The following is a 6,768-nucleotide window of genomic DNA, read 5'->3' as shown; positions in this document are numbered from 1 at the left end:
TCTTGCGAATAAAGCGGTAAGCAAACTGGTGCAAGGTGTGGGTTGTAGATAGACCAGGTGAGGCTGCATCTTGAAACCAGGAAAAACCAGTGGCGTCTAAAGGGCACAGACTTGGAGTCATTGTTGCTGTGGCAACTATAAAAAGAGTTCACTATGTTGCAGGCCATCACCATGGAGAATATCAAATCTTACACCTCAGGTGAACTTCTGGGCAATATGAACGCTTGTTCCACTAAAGTAGTGACCTCCTTTTGTTGGGGTGGTGTAGCTGTTTTCTTAATCAGTCTTTTAATTTTGTTAAGGTTTAAAGTAGAGCAATAGGGAAGTAAATCAGACCTATAGGGTTAGCATTTTTGTAAAGTCAGGAGGAGATTTTTATGATCTTGAGGTAATGTATGTTTGTTTGGTATTTCAAATATTTGTAAGGAGGATTTGACCTTTTGGGGAATTATGATCCCAATTTAAAGAGTCTAATTTGTAGTTTTTAGTTGAAAGGCATAAGGACGCCTTTAAACACATTTTGATTAAGGCTCTAAACCATTACTATAGTTACATTTTGCTAAAGTCATGTATTTGAGAACATTTTGCTTGGTAGAAGCAATTGAAGTGCTAAAAAAGATCCAGTATATTAAGTATGTAAATGCAGTTTGAAATTTTTAACGGAATTTAATTAACTCAATATGTAAATGAAAGTGGTTGGGAAAGTTAGTTCCTGCTGCTTTAGTTGACAGAGCTTTAATTTCCTTGAAATTGATGTTTAAACTTTACTCAATTTATAAATGGAGTAATAAGATTTCTATGTTGAACTTTAAGGTTTAAGAAAATTAGGTTTTAGAATTAATTAAAATGTGTTTCTTTAATTTTATATTAATTAAAAACCAAATATATCTGCAAATAGTCTTCATTATGCTCTAAAGTTTCCATCGAGGACACCAAATATTGATATTGACATAAACAATTAAAATTGTTATCAGTATCTGGTAAGTTTAGAGACATTTTAAAACAAAGAACATTTTTTAAAGTGTGGGACAACCTCTTGCACTGAAACTTTCAAAAGCATAATCTTCAGGTTATTCATCAAATACTCCTGCATACGATCTGTAAATAACTGGCCCACAGACTCCACAAGTGGCCCCCCAGTCACTGCCACCACCTACTTCCCTCCCAGAAACCTGTCACAGGCAGAAGGGACAAGCCACCTGATAAACCAACAGGCTGATGTCGGCCGATCAGTGTATCAATTAGTGTCAATGGTTTGCTCACTTTCCCCTCTCCAAAAGAGCTCAAGTCTATTTTACAAATTGCAAATGGCTTGGAAATTCTATTTTAAAAACAATGTTCAGTTTTGGAGGAGTATATTTTCTGTGCAGCATGAGGCTGCTTTCCCGATGATGGGGAGCCAGCCAGACACCTGAATTGAAGAAAGACTTGGGCTTCCATAGACTGCCAAAAATGACCTCTCTTTCAGACAGACGATTTTGATTCTGTTAGCTCTTCTGAGGTCTTAAAAAGAGAGAGAGAAAAAAAAAAGATTCACCACCAACCCTTCCTAAAGAAATTGCTTTGCCCCCGAGGGCAGGATAATCTGGCTGCCTTAACAATAGAAATCCCTGTGGAACTGGTCTGCTGATGCCCCACTGGGTGCTTAATGTTGACAAGTCCTTTCCTTGCCTTTGTGAAGAATTTGAGATAAGGAGAGAAGGAGGCTCATACAAAGAGCACGTTTCTTCCAAAAGGCGAGGTCTTAAGGCTTTTGTTTCTAAATCGATGTGTCTGGTGCAAGGTAATGTTATTAGCCCCTCCCCTTCTTCCTGAAGGCTTTCCTTCCTGCCGCTTGTCTTCTTCAGTACCTCGTCATATCTCATAATGCTGGGCTTTGTGTGTACTGATTCATCTTCCTCCCACCTCAGACTGCCTCAGAGCAAAGCCCGGGTTGTATTCATCCCTGTATTCCCCTGTGGCTTCTTCCAGAGAAACTTGCAAGTCGTAAGTGCTCAAAACATATTTGTGGAATGAAGAAATGAATGAGCTGTCATAGCCACTGATCACATTAAAAATGTTTACAGAGAGGAACATGGAAGTGCTATGTTCTCAGTTTGCTTCAAGTTCTGAGCTGTTTTTTTTTTTTTTTTTTTTTTTTTTCTCCTACTTTAAATTTTAAATGTAGGGACTGGGTGCAGTGGCTCCTGCCTGTCGTCCCAACACTTTGGGAGGCTAAGGTGGGAGGATTACCTGAGCCCAGGAGTTAGAGGCCAGCCTGGGCACCATGGAGAAAACCCATTTCTACAAAAAATGCAAAAATTAACCAGGCATGGAGGCATGTGTCTGTGCTCCAAGCTACCTGAGAGGCTGAGGTGGGAGAATTACTTGAGCCCAGGAGTTCCAGGATGCATTGAGCTGTGATTGTGCCGCTGCACTCCAGCTCTGGGTGACAAAGCAAGACCCTATCTCAAAAAACAAAAAACTGGCCGGGCGCGGTGGCTCAAGCCTGTAATCCCAGCACTTTGGGAGGCCAAGGCGGGTGGATCACGAGGTCGAGAGATCAAGACCATCCTGGTGAACGTGGTGAAACCCCGTCTCTACTAAAAATACAAAAAATTAGCTGGGCATGGTGGCACGTGCCTGTAATCCCAGCTACTCAGGAGGCTGAGGCAGGAGAATTGCTTGAACCCAGGAGTTGGAGGTTGCGGTGAGCCGAGATCGCGCCATTGCACTCCAGCCTGGGTAACAAGAGCGAAACTCCGTCTCAAAAAAACAAAAACAAAAACAACAAAAAACTTTAAATGTAGAATTAATCCTACTCTCATGACTATAGTGTACTATTAAATATGTGCATATATATATATATATATATATATATATATATATTTTTTTTTTTTTTGAGATAGAATTTCGCTCTTGTTGCCCAGGCTGGAGTGCAATGAGATTACTTCGGCTTACTGCAACCTCTGCCTCCTGGGTTTAAGTGATTCTCCTGCTTCAGCCTCCCAAGTAGCATGTGCCACTATGACTGGCTAATTTTGTATTTTTAGTAGAGATGGGGTTTCTCCATGCTTGTCAGGCTGGTCTTGAACTCCCAACCTCAGGTGATCTGCCCGCCTCGGTCTCCCAAAGTGCTGGGATTATAGACATGAGCCATCATGCCCAGGCAATATGTGTATATTTTATATATAAAGTCTATTCTTTTTTTTGAAGGAAAATTTGTATTGTTTTAACTATTTTTATGTACAGAAAACTCGACAGTGTACATTTAACCCAGTTTCATGGCAAGTTCTCTACCCTTTGCCTTTTCAAGCTAGGCAATGTGAGCCACAGACTTGGGACCCAGGACATTGCCTCCCCACTGATGGCAGATCTCATCGTATCTGTCGTTGTAATTGGTCCTGATAGCTTCCACCAGCTTAGCCAAAGCGCCTTTGTCTTCCGAGTTAGCCTGGGTGAAGGCGATGGTGGTGCAGGTCTTCCTGCGGACTAGACGTCCCAGTCTTGCCTTCCCCTTGATAATACAGTAAGGGACTCCCATTTTCCGACACAAGGCAGGCAAGAAGACAGCCAGCTCAATGGGATCTGTGTCGTGTGCAGTCACCACCAGCTGAGCTTTCTTGTTCTCCACCAAGGCAGTGACGGTGTTAACTCTTGCTCGAAGGACAGGTGGTCTCTTAGTGCGGACGTCCCCTTTGCCAGCCACTTTCTTCCTGGCCCGGGCCAACAGCCTCTGCTTTTTCTCTTGCTTTGTCTCTGGTCTGTACTTCTGGGCCAGCTTAAGTAGCTGAGTAGCTGTTTGGCAGTCCAGGGCCTGGGTGAACTGGTTAATTGCAGGAGGCACTTTCAGCCGCTTATAGAGGATGGCTCTCTGCCGCTGCAACCTGATACAGCGGGGCCATTTCACAAAGAGGGTGAGGTTTCTTTTGGGCTGGATGTCCTGCCCAATGCCAAAATTCTTAGGGCTATTCTCAAACAGGGGATTTACCACTTTCTTGGCCTCCTGCTTCTTCACAACAGCAGGGGCCGGAGCCGCCTTCTTCCCCTTGGCCTTCTTTCCTTTCAGCATCTTGGGCGGAGGAAGGAGAGACTAATTGTCTGCACTAATGGAGAGAGAATTATGAACTTAATTGGAATAGGTCTCAGAGATTATCTAGCTGACTAGTAACTATTATTATTAATGTCTGTTATTCATGAAGCATTTACTATATGCCAGGCCTGTGCTAAGCACTGTATATATATTATTTCATTTAATGATGGAAACAACCTCATACAGTAGGTAGTATTATTAGTTCTACTTTACTGATCAAGAAAACGTACCCCATGATATTATATAACTTACCTTGGGTGGCAGAGATAATTTAAATTTTTTTTATATCTGACTGATTACAGTAGATTTATCTTTCCAACACATTTCATCCAAGCTGAAATGAAGATCATTTATAATTTTAGAAAATAGAAATTGATGATGGCAAGAAGTGGTCCAGAAGTGATTGCAGCCGGCAGGAAATTAAAATTAGCTTCAGGTCATGCATTTGTCCTTTTAGAGAACGTTATTGAATACTTAGCAATGTGTAACACACTGTTCTGGGTTATGCGGGTGGATATGGGAGGCATGAAATTATTTAGGATCAGGTTCCTTTCCTCAAAGAGAGAAACATCTAATAACGGGGTTATGCCCTGATTTCACATAATAACAATACAAGACAGAGCATGTTGGCCCATGAGGGAAAAAAACAGAGGAAGTGCCCAGCTTCTGATAAGGGACATATCACTCACAGCTGAGGAATTAGGAGGTCTTCAGAGAAAAGGGCACTTAAGGGGCCTTGGAGGGTGCAGAATCAGGTTTGGACGTGATCGGGGTGGGAGAACGAAGGGGAGCCCTTGTGACTGGGAGAAGAGCATCCGCATGGGCAAAGTGTACAGCCAGCCTGAAGTAGTCACCAGAGCTTCGGCCACTCTCTTCCCAGCCCGGCCACTTCTTCCCCACACAGAGGGTTTATGGCAGGAGGACGGGGCCAGCTGCCACACCTGCACTCTGATTTGTCTTTTCCTCCATCCCTGACCTCTCTCTGTCTCTTGGTTCTCTCCCAGTAGCTCATACACATGTCCAGGTTTTCTCCATCTTAAAAAAAAAAAAAAAAAAAAAAATTCTCCCATAATCTTGTATCTCCTTGTGGATATTTGTTTCTTCCTATCCCAGTCTTCAAAAGCAAGTCTCTGTTTGTGGTCTCCATGCTCTTATCCTCGATTCTCCCCTCATCCCAGTGCAATTCTGCTCTTGTACTCGGTGCTCTCACTCTACCCTACCAGGCACCCCACCTACCACCCCGTGACTCTCAAGAGAGAGAACGACTTGCCAGGATGATCGATAACCTTCTCATTGCCAAATCCCACGGACACGGCCTGATTGGCAGGTGACATGGCTGCTCACGTTATTTTTCAGGAAAACTTGATTCTTTCGGCTTCTGGCCTCTCACTTGCTGTCCTTCGCTGCTCTTTCTTTATTCTTTTTTTTTTTTTTTTTTTTTTTTTTTTAGAGAGAATTTCTCTCTGCCACCCAGGCCGGAGTGCAGTGGCATAATAGCTCACTGCAACCTCCGCGTCCCGTGTTCGAGCGATTCTACTTCCTCGGCCTCCCAAGTAGCTGGGATTATAGGTGTGTGCCACCACACCCAACTAGTTTTTGTATTTTTAGTAGAGACGGGGTTTCACCATATTGCCCAGGCTAGTCTCGACCTCCTGACCTCGTGATCCGTCCAGCTCGGTCTCCCAAAGTACTGGGATTACAGGCATGAGCCACTGTGCGTAGCCCTTTGCTGACTCTTTCCATGTACAAGTTTGGAGTGATGTCTCTAACCCTGGCATTCAGCCTGTGTTTAGTCTCAGGGCACACTCAGTCCTTGAGTCACTTTGCTGAATCTGATGGACTCAACCACTGTCTCTGTTCAGATAAGCACAAGAGAGCTCTAACAAGGACTATCAAATCCGTGCTTCCTGAACTCCCTTTCAGCACCAGGTCTCTGATGCCTGAATGCTCATACTCTCTCCTCAGCTACCAGATCAGACATCTCCACCTATATGGGCCACAGTTCCTCAAACTTGGCATGCTCAAATGCAGGAGATCCATTTTACCCTCATTCTGGAATCTAGATTTCTACTGAGTTCCCCATCTGTATTAGCGGCACCGTTCTGAACTCATTTGTCCAAGGAGAAAATCCAGTCCCTCTTTCCTATATCCCATTGGTGTTTTGTGGAAGCTATGTCTCAAAGCTCTCTGGGAGCTATTTTTTTCTTCTCCACTCTCACTGCTGTCCCACCTGAGCATCTCTTACTTGGACTATCCTAAGAGTCTCCTATATCATCCCATGTTCAGCATCTTTTCTTTCAAATTCATCTTCCCGTGCGCTGTGCTGTTAGAGTAAATTTCACACTCATCACCGAGCTATGTTACTCTGCTGCTCATGACGCTCCATCACATGGGGGGCAAAGACCACACCCCTTAAAAGGGCATTTACGGCCCTGGGGGCTGGCTCAGCCTCCCCTCCCTTCATTCATCCATAGCCATCCAAGTTCTAGTCACACCTGACTACTTACAATTCCTCTCTCAAGCCTTTTGCATGCCCTTTTTGTGGTTCTTTCTGGCTGGAGTATCCTTGACTTTCACTCATCTGAAGAACTAATACTCCCCTCGAAAAACAAGACATTCCTGACACTTCCCAGAAGAGCTGATGATGTCAAACTGTGAGGACCCCCTGTCAAACTGTCCGACCTACCAGGTCAGAC

At 43.9% G+C, this 6,768-nt stretch overlaps 1 pseudogene; it reads right to left on the bottom strand.

The window, feature by feature from the left end:
- Positions 1-3,288: 3,288 nt before the first annotated feature.
- On the bottom strand, positions 3,289-4,051 carry LOC101040490 (large ribosomal subunit protein eL8 pseudogene; annotated as a pseudogene).
- Between the last annotated feature and the right edge of the window lie 2,717 nt (positions 4,052-6,768).

Source organism: Saimiri boliviensis, chromosome 3 (assembly GCF_048565385.1).
Source record: "Saimiri boliviensis isolate mSaiBol1 chromosome 3, mSaiBol1.pri, whole genome shotgun sequence".
In the NCBI taxonomy this organism is placed as follows: Eukaryota; Metazoa; Chordata; class Mammalia; order Primates; family Cebidae; genus Saimiri; species Saimiri boliviensis.
The sequence above is the reverse complement of the archived record's forward strand: the minus strand, read 5'-3'. Positions and strand labels throughout refer to the sequence as shown.